At 49.0% G+C, this 9,917-nt stretch overlaps 1 protein-coding gene across 2 annotated transcripts in view; it reads left to right on the forward strand.

Annotated features, from left to right (window-relative positions):
- The first annotated feature begins 632 nt into the window (after positions 1-632).
- Positions 633-9,917, forward strand: part of TPRA1 (transmembrane protein adipocyte associated 1) — a 23,705-nt gene continuing 14,420 nt past the window's right edge. The window contains exon 1 of one of the 2 annotated variants that reach the window (XM_069083831.1): positions 633-871. The gene's annotated coding sequence lies outside the window, so the exon portion shown is untranslated. Of the gene's footprint in view, positions 872-899; positions 1,076-9,917 lie in introns of those variants that run through there. The other variant, XM_069083830.1, reaches the window with a different exon arrangement.

A 9,917-nucleotide genomic window follows, 5' to 3' on the forward strand; every position in this document is an offset into this window, starting at 1 on the left:
TGCAAATTGAAGTATGATTTTCTCGATTTCTTCATCTTTTTTTGCTTTTTTTTTTTTTTTTGCAATGTGGCTTTCGTGGAAATATGTTTTGCATAACTTCATGTGTGTGGCTTTGCTTCTCAATGAGTCCCGGAGGGACTGGACAGGCTCCTAAATAAATATTTATTTAATATTTTTAAAATACTATAACAAACAACAACAAAATCAAACGAAATAAGCGGCATTCTGTGGTGGAGGGGAAAGCACGCCCCATCTGGATTCAGAGGACCTGGGTTCAAAATGCAGGTTGCACAAATTTCACTCGATGTGTGACCTTTGGTTAATTACAATTTGTCCGTGTCTTAGGTTCCTTCTAAGTAATACAAAGGTATTGGAGCCCTAAGGTTCCTTTTAGTCCTAATGGTCCCGACCATCGCATGGTCCCGGCTCCTAGGTGAATGCGTATGGTTGGGGGCAACAGCAAATGTGTAAAGACAGTCTTCCTGGCGAGAGGACGAAAGACTGTCTCTTTAAGAGAAGAGCCAGTCCGTCCCGCCTCCTGCAGCTCTTTATTGGTTACTTCTGCTATTTACTTTCTCTTTTAAGCCGAGACCTCAGAGTGCTTCAGTCCTATTGGCTATCCCGTGATGGAGAGGCGGGGCTGGACGTTGCACCCAGGGATGATAGATAAGTTCCTGGGTCCAGCTGTTTGGCGAATTTGGGTTTTTTTTTTTTCCACCTCCTCAGTCCCTTCCCTTCCGTCCCCGCTCCCCAGCGGGCTACTTTTCGGCTAGTCCCGGTACCGGACGCCGGGAGTTCAGTCGGGGCCGAGCTCTCTCCTGCCTTTCTTCCCCAGACGGGAACGCGAGTTCCGCGTTTCGGCTCCCGCGAGGTGAGGCTCTTTGGCCACGGTCCCTGGCCGGTGCGGACCGGCCGTTCGTTTCCCCCTCCCCCTCCCCCTCCTCTCCTCAGCGTCCTCGGGTTGGAAGCACCGGAGGAGCCCGAGGCGGCGGGGCCTGCAAGGGCCAGGGAGGAGGGCGGCTGATGGGCCGCCCAGGAGCCGGGCGCTGAGCGGCTGCAGATCCGGAGAGTTCAGGTAAGGAGGTCCTCCGAGGGCCGGCGCCCCTCCCCCCGGCCCGCCCCCTACCCAATAATCCGGCCGTCGCTGGATGGGGGGCAGCGGCTGCCCCCACCCCACCGCCCCCCAAACAGGCCCACAGCTGGGGGCCCCGTCACAGCTGGATCGGGGGGACGGCTCGAGAGGGAGCCCCCAACATCTGGAGAGAGACAGCTCCCCCTTGTCACATCTGGAGAGAGAGACAGTCTCTCCTTGTCACATCCTGGAGAGAGCCAGCCCCCCTCTGGAGAGAGAGACAGTCCCCCCCCCCCCCCCTCACATCTGGAGAGAGACAGACCCCCCCCTTGTCAGATGTGGGGAGAACCACCCCCTCGTCACATCTGGAGAGAGAGCCATCCCCTCCCCCATCACGGCTGCATAGAGGACCATGGAGGGCAGTGTAGTGGGGTAGAAAGATAAGGGGCTCTGAAGGACCCAGGTTCAAATTCTGCCTCTCACTCTACCTGTGTGACTTGCAAGTCGCTTACCCTTTCTGCACTGAAAGGAGGGATCTGGACCCGCTGGCCCCTCAAATCCCTTCCAGTTTCACAGTGATAACAGTGTGATCCTGTGATCTCTGGTCTGGAACTTCCTCCCTCCAGGTCACAGCTGCTCAGAGAGGCCTCTCTCTCAATCCTTAGAGTTGAATGCACACCAGCCCTACTATTTCTCCCTTTGCTGAACAGGAACCTGCCCCCTTCCCACCCACTTCCCTTACCGTGAGGCAGGCAGCCCTGGCTACAGTACTAAAGTCCACATCTGCTGGAGAGTAAACCCCTAAAACTACCAGCCTTTCTGCATATCACCATCAAAACTCCAGAGGAAGAGTTAGAAAAATTCCATCCAGACTAATCACAGCCTCATCATTGAGACATCTGGGAGTTAACCTGCTGAGACCCTTAATAGTTTTATAAATGCCCACCATATGTTCCTTACAGAAATCAAGGAAGACTTAGGGAATTGAAAGGAGAGTCATTCATTGTTCATGGCTAGGCCATGCCAATGTAATAAAAACGAATGGGCTGCCTAAACTTAAAAATTGAGTGCAGGGGCAGCTAGGTGGCGTAGTGAATAGAACACTGGCCCTGGAGTTAGGAAGACCTGAGTTCAAATGTGACCTCAGACACTAGACACTTAACTAGCTGTGTGACCTTGGGCAAGTCATTTAACCCCAATTGCCTTGTCTTCCCCCCTCCAAAAAAAAAATTGAGTGCTATACCAACCACTAGCCAGGACTAGACAGAATAATACTAATTAATCTGGTAAAACAAAAGGCCAAGAACCTCAAGGAAGATCGTGAAAAAGATGCAAGAGTGAAAGGAACCTAGCATTTTTACAGGATCTCAAATCATCCCACTAAACCATAGTCATCAAAACAGTGTGGTATTGGTTTAAAAAAATAGAAAAGTAGATCAAGGGGAACAAGAAAGACCTAAAAGTAATCGAACACAGTAGCCCAGTGTTTTATAAATACGTAACATACCTAACCCCAAGCTGCTGGAGAAAGATCCTTGCTTTACAGGAGCTGCTAGGAAAACAGGAGAGTGTCTTGACAGAAGATAGGGTTAGATCTTATACTGTGTGTGTGTACATACAAACATGTATAATATATACAATATATGTATATATTCACACACACATATATAATCAAATATATGTATGCATATATGTGCATATGTATGAACTGTGTATATATACATATATGCCACAATCTCCAAGTGAACATATGACCTAAATATAAAAAGGTCCTATTATAAAAAATTAGAGGAAAATGAAGAAACCTTACACAGCTATGACTAGAGATGGAATTCTTAAATGAAGGATAAAAGAGATAATAAAATAATTAATTAGATAAACTTAAAAAAAAGATTTGGCATGAATGAAATGGGTAAGTTAGAATCAGAAGAGATTTTCTAATTTAAATAAAACGTTTTATAAAAGTCTGATATTCAGATATGACTAACTAATAATAATATGTGATTAACATAGGACTCTAATAGATGAGTGGATAAAGGGCAAAAGAGTTTTGAAAAGAAGAAATGCAACCTTTCAGTAAACACATGGAAAATTGCTCAAAGTCATTGATAGCATAAAAAATCCCAAGTTTTGAGTGTTTACCTGCCTCCTGTCAGGTTAGCAAAGATGATAAAAGATGGAAATAATCCTTGTTGGGGGACTAGGAGAAGGTTGGTCTACAAATATCCCATTAGTGGAACTGTGTATCCGTCCGATCTTTCTGCAGAATTAAATTTGGAATCACAGGAGAAAAGTTGCTAAACTCTTCATCCCCTTTGACCAAACAATTGCATTATGGGGCATGTCCCCCGAGGAAGTCAAAGACAAAAAGGTCTTATGTTTGCCAAAAATATTCATAGTTTTTTGTGGCTGCAGAAACTGGAGACAAAAGTGAGTAGCCATTGATTAGGAAATGCTTTTTACAGATTTTGATAGCTGCAGGGAATGGAGGTGTGAGATTTTTCCGTGTCTTCTCTCCAGGCCCCTGCAGTCGAGTCACCCCCAGCCTGGATCTCCTCTCTGGCCACTCCATCCATTCTGGCTGCCTTTGCCAGCTCTTAGTTCTCTCAAGTGACATCTCTGACTTTGGCAAGCAGTGTTTAACCGCATCTTGGCTATTTCACAGTTAATTGAAAGATGTACAGAATTTAAGGTCCCATATATCGATTATGAAAAACATTTGATTTGGTAGAACACAACGCAGGCTCTTGTTACAGTAATGTGTCTGTCTCCCAGCCATCTGTCAAAACCTAAAGGTTCTTTGGAAAATACAACAGAAGTAACATTGTTTGAGACAGCCAGGTGGTTCATGGATGGAGAAGACCTGAGCTCACATGTGGCCTCAGCTACTTAGTAGCTGTGTGACCCTGCACAAGTCACTTTTTGTAAAAGTGGAGATAATAATAGCACTAGTTCCTAGGATTGTTATGGAACTCTAATGAGATAATGCTCTTAAAATGTTTAGCACAGTGCTTGGCATGTAGTAGGTGCTTAATAAATGCTTCTTTCCTCCTTTCTTTCCTTCCTACTCAGTGATCCTCTGCTCACAAACATTAGGTGAAACATAAAACAGGGAGGTGTATGCTTGCCAAAGGCATATGTTGGAGATCCAGTGAGAGGCCTAGGTCAAAGGGGACATTTCAGAGGAAGGTGAGCCCTCTGGATCCTTTTGTTTGCTGATGACATTTTCTTATTACCTCAAGCCCTAGAACATTGCAGGGAAAGAGATCCACAGTTAACTCAAGAGTCTGATGCTAACCATCTACACAGGAAAGTTTAGGGGGTGAAGAATCTTTTTTGTTTAGATTTCAGTATGCATTTGGATGGACCCCTAGAGGGCTTGTCCATCAGCATGGGTATTTAGGACAGACGGTACAGATGGACAGTGAACTGGGCCCAGGTGGAACTGGAAGCAGGAAGAGACTGGACTGGACTGCTTTCAGAAAATTGCAAAGCTCTTTTACTGACTCCAGGCCTCCCATGGATGTAAAGGCCCATTTTTAAAAAACTGGTATTCAACCATTGGTGCTATGTGGAATGGAGACATTTGGAGAATTAAAATGAGTCTGTCATAGAAGGCGATGAAGACGCTTGTGATGGGCCTTAGCAGGATGGGACGTGGAACCAACAGGGAGCCTTAAAGAAAGAGAGCAGAAACTTATTGGGTCATCTGGTCATGTGGCAAGAAGAAGGAGTGAGAAGTGGACATTCAGAGCACTCTGCTGTTAACCCTGAAACCCAGAGGACTCCAGGGAGGCCCCAACACATGAAGTAGACCCCCCTCTTCCAGTAGCAAGCTTCAGTGTGTGCTCTGTATCCCCTTGTGATGCATTCTTCTTCTCCCCCATCCCACCCTCTCAGTGTAGTAAAGCAAAATAAATCAACACATATTGCCCATGTCTGAAAATGTATGTCTTGTTTCACACTTGCCTTTCTTTGCTGGTTCCATTTATGGTGAGAATGTCAGTGGTGAAGAGACTTTCCCTCGGTGTCCACTCCTTGGTCAAGTACCTTACGTTTGAGTATCACCCATTAAGGTTGTCTTTCTGTATGGTCTTGTGATTGGGGGACTCTTTGCACCCTCTGTCCCCTGCTCCACCCCTGTGTTACATCCTTACAGGGGAAGACGGTGCCCAACAGGACCAAGAGCCAGGTTTAGCGGTGGTTCATGAGTTGTGGTTGCCATGACCAAAGGATGCATCATCAAGGAGCCACCTCCTGTGGGTTGATGAGACTTATTTCCCTTGGCTATCGCTGGACCTGACACGTTTCCGGGCACAGACGGCTGGCCCTTGGCTGCCTTGGAGGAACCAGGGTTACTTCTGTGCCGGAGTGAAGCACTGGAGTCAGACTGGGCAAAGATCAAAAACCTGAAGACACTTATTTTCAGAAGTCCAGTCCTGTGACTTGCTTGGTGTGGAGACCCCCAGAGCACAAATGCCTTCAGCCTCCCCATCCTCATTTTAGCATTGAAGCTCATAAAAATGCAAAAAAGGAAAAAGAGAGAATGCCAGCCGAGGCGAAAGGGAGGCACGGATGGGGTCCTGAAGCCTGATCATAGACAGGGTTACAGAGGGATGGCTGAGGGGCTAGGCCCAGAGGGGCGTTTTTGTTTGTTTTGGGCAAACTAGACAAAATACATTCATTTGTAGCATAGGAAGTAGACCTGAAGCCAACCACGGTATCATTCAAGAATCAAAAAAGGCTGAAAGAATGAGCCTCTGAGGAGAGATGGCAAGTGGCCTATATCCAGTGGGGACAGCAGCCTGGGAGAGCATCGAGACAACTGGACAGGGAGTCAGAAGACCTGAGTTTGAGTTCTGCCTTTCCTGAGTAGTTCTTTTCTTTGGGTCTTCATTTCCTCATGTGTAAAGTCAGGGTTTTGGCCTAGATCAGGAGTTCCCAGCCTTTCTGTGTTGCTGACCCCTTGGTCAGCAGGCCGGTGCCATCTCTAGACTTCTTCTCAGAATCTAGCTTTTAAATGAATTACTGTGGGCTAACTACAAAGAAACCATTTATGATGAAATGCAGTTGTCGGAATATTTTTAAAAAGATATATAGACCAAAACCAAGTTCATAGGCTGCCAGTGAAGAAGCCCCAGCCTGTCTACATTATCTTTATGTGCTTCCTTTTAAGCATTAAAAGATGTTGGATGCGGCAAACATCCCTCACCTCCTTGGATAACAAAGTGGAGGGCACCTGTGGGCCTGGGCCTGGGCCAAGATGGCCCAGCTCGTACCCTTGAAATCTGATTCTCCCAACTCCAGCCTGGCCTCAGGATCCTGTGTTCCCTTAGAGTATAAGCTGCTGCCAGAGGTCTCCTGCTGCCAGCTGGGGTGGGGGTCAGGCTGACCTTTAGAATCAGGTTGGTTGGTTTTTGTCAGAGTTGATTTGTGGCTTCCAGGCGAGCGATGAGAGATGACTATGTGTGTATTCGTGTCTGTCCTTAGCTGTTCTGGGAGACTGAGCCATCTGTTGGGCTCCCAGAGCCAGTTTCGGAATGGAATTACATGGCTTTCTGTAGTGTAAGACAGGGAGGTCGGCTCCTTTCTTAGCCACTGTGGTAGGGAGGAGGAACCCCTCTGTTCTGGCTGTAGTGAATGAGAGGGCCTGACTGCTTTGGCAGGCCAGTGCCAGGGCCTACGTTACAAATGCCACTTCCAAAGGCCTTGGCAATGGAGAACACTGTCTACCCCACGCCCCACCCCCAGTCCCTAGCCCTTACAAGAGGTATCTAATTCACAGGTTTGTCCTCACACAGAAGCTCAGCATAAGCCTGCATTTCTGTCCCTCTCCTGAATAGATTTAGCATATTCTCTTCTCACCTTTCCAGAAGTTGGCCTTTAGCGCTTTGGGCGAGTGTGGGTGGGTTTTAGAGGAAGATCCAGCAGGAGACATCCCATTATATCCATGGACCTGGGCATTGCAGGTCCCTGAGAAGCAGGGATGAGGGACGTGGACACTGCCCAGTTATCCTTGGTATTGGCCTACATGTTCTCCTCTGCCCTGCCAGCCTGGTGCCTGGGGCCCAAAGGGATGTCTCGAGTGGTGCTCCTGGAAGTCATCAGGCCGGTAGAGCAAGTAACCAAGCCTTAGCCACCCAGGACTGATGTGTTCTCACATTCCTGGGCCGCTTCCTGTTCCTCTGGTCCAGGTGGGACTTGTGCCCTAGGATGCCAGGGAGGCTGAAGGCAGGCCCTCCTTGTTCCCACGGCCCTGGGGAGAAGCTCATCAGTGAGAGCTCAGGGGGGTCCTGGCTAGGGGCCAGGTGGGGGTGGGAGGCCCATTCGTACCCTCCCCTTTGCTCCTGTCCTTGCTGCTCACTCTGTCCTGTGCTTTGAAGGCCTCTTACATTTTGTTCTTTCTTCCAGGATCCCTGGGGCAGGGAGGGCTATAATATAGAAGAACCGCCAGAGCCTCCGCCGTGCGGCTTGGGAGCCTTCAAATGCTGCCAAGTCCATTGGCTTATTCTGTCCTTCTCCTAGCCAGGATCCCTTTTTCACAGATGTGGAAACTGAGGCACAGAGAGGGAAGCTTCTAGACACCAGGCCACTCCTCTTTCCACTGTAATCACAATGATAGGTAACAGTTCTGTAATACATTGAATCTTGCAAAGGGCTAGCAACATATTCTCTCATTTGGCCCTTTGAGGTGGGTGCTGTCAGTGTCCCCATTATATAAAAATACGGAAGCCCAGGGAGGTTAAGTGACTAGCCCAGCTAATAAGCATCTGAAGCAGCGTTTGAACTCTGATCTCATTGACTCCCAAGTCTGCTCCTGCCTTGGCTGGGGCTGCTGACTGGGTGGAAAAGGGAACTTGAGGCAGGGGGTGGGGGTGGGAGGGTTGATGACAGTGGTGGTTTGACTCCTGGTCCTTATTTTCTGGGGGTCAGTGCCTGAGCCTTCGTTTCCCACAGAGCATGCAGGGAGGATGGCATGGGAAGTCTTTATTAGTTGTGTGTGGTGACTGTGGTCACCCTGAGCCAGCGCATTTCTGAGCTTTTATGGGCTTGATCGGGCATACCTGGGTTTGGAAGCTCTTTGCCTACACAGTATTCCCATGCTGGATGGGAGAGGGGAAACTGAGGCCAGAGAGACCATTAAGCAGGCCAGTGGGAAACCAGGACAAGCTCTGGGGTCAGCACAGTTCTTGGCTGTTAGTGCTGCCCCCACTCCCACCGCATCTGCCATGAGCTCCCTCCTTGCCTTGGCCTCTTTGCATTCTTCAGCTCAGGCATCGCCTCCTGTAGGGAGCCTCTCTTGACTTAGGGCTGCCCTTCTCCCCATCCCCCCTTCATATTTACTATGGAGACATTTCATATTTGCTTATATGTGGACATGCCATCCCCCTCCCCTTGGGATGTGAGCTCTTTGAAGCATGGACTTGTTTTGCTTTTGTCTGTGAATGCAACATAGTAGGTGCCTAGTATTTAAATGCCTGCTGCTTACCATCGGTGTGACCTTGGGCAGGTCACAACTCTCTAGACCTCAGCTGGTCACATGTAAGATGAAGGGCTTGGACCCAGTGAAAGGCCCCTGGGAGTACCCTGCTACCCTGGCCTGTGGTGCCCAGCAAGGAGCGATGGGAGTCCTCCCCTGTTTCACCTAGCCAGCAGCGCCGTCCACAGGCTGCCAAGGCAGGAGCAGACTCGGGAGTCAGCGATATCTGAGTTCAGACACTGCCTCAGATGCTTATTAGCTGGTCCGGTTACAACGGTCACAACCTCACCAGGCTTCCTCCTGGTGCCGTCAGCCCTCTGCAGCAGGTGCCAGAGATGGAGCCTAGCCCCTGCACCTTGGGCCAGCCTTCCTCCTGCTCCCCCCGCCCCTTTGGTTTCCCACCGCTGGGCATCTTAAACAGGCCCAGGGGGTTAGGTGACTTGGCCAGGGACACTTGAGTAGAAGAGAATCACACAATTAAAAGGCCCCATGATTTGTGTTGGATAGATGTTCTTCCCCTTGGGCTGATACTGATACTTAAATACCTCGAGCATGGGTAACCCTGCCAGTGCTCCATTTAGCGATATTGATTGTAACACCTCCGCGGCTTAGCAGGCAGCGTTCAGGGACTGGTGTGGCTGAAAAATTAATTACCGGCTCCCTCACCCTCTAGTTTAGCATTCATAGAGCGCTTTCAGGTTGGTGGAGCACTTACTGATATGCTCCTTGATTCTCACAGAGGCCCTGGGAGGAGGTAGTTGCTATTATTGTGCCCATTTTTACAGATGAGGAAACTGAGAGAAGTCGCAGTGGGTCACGCAGCCAGTAAATATCCGAGGCTGGATTTGAATTCAGGTCTTCCCGATTGCAGGTCCAGAACTCCACCCACTGTGCCACCTGGCTGCCTCACGGTCCTCAGGCACAATGTCTGTCCTAGGGGCCCATATTTTCTAGCCTATCCTCCATTGGCATCCAGAACCCAGTGTTACCGCCTTACACTAATGAGAGATATAAGGAGGGGCCTTTTGGGGGAAGAAGACTAGCTCCCCTTTCTGTAGAGCTCAAAAGTCTGCAAAACCCTGTGAGCTGGTGATACAAAGATTCTTATCCCCATATTACAGATGACGTTGATGGGCCACAGGAGGGACAGCGTATGTGGCCTGGAGAGAGCAGCTTCCAGTCGGGAGTCCCGTGCCATTCACCTGCCTCAGTCTAGTGCACAGTTCACCGTGCCAAGGCGGGAGAAGCATCAGTCAGCTCACTGGTCTTTATTAATGTAGCGGCAAGCACCCCAAGCGTCCTCAGGGTTTGCAGCTACCACAGGTTCTTGGATCTGCTTTGTTAAAGGAAAGCAACTCAAAATGG

The sequence above is a fragment of the Petaurus breviceps genome, unplaced genomic scaffold (genome assembly GCF_028583685.1).
Source record: "Petaurus breviceps papuanus isolate PSGF00001 unplaced genomic scaffold, PetGlider_PUasm1.0 174, whole genome shotgun sequence".
Classification (NCBI taxonomy): Eukaryota; Metazoa; Chordata; class Mammalia; order Diprotodontia; family Petauridae; genus Petaurus; species Petaurus breviceps.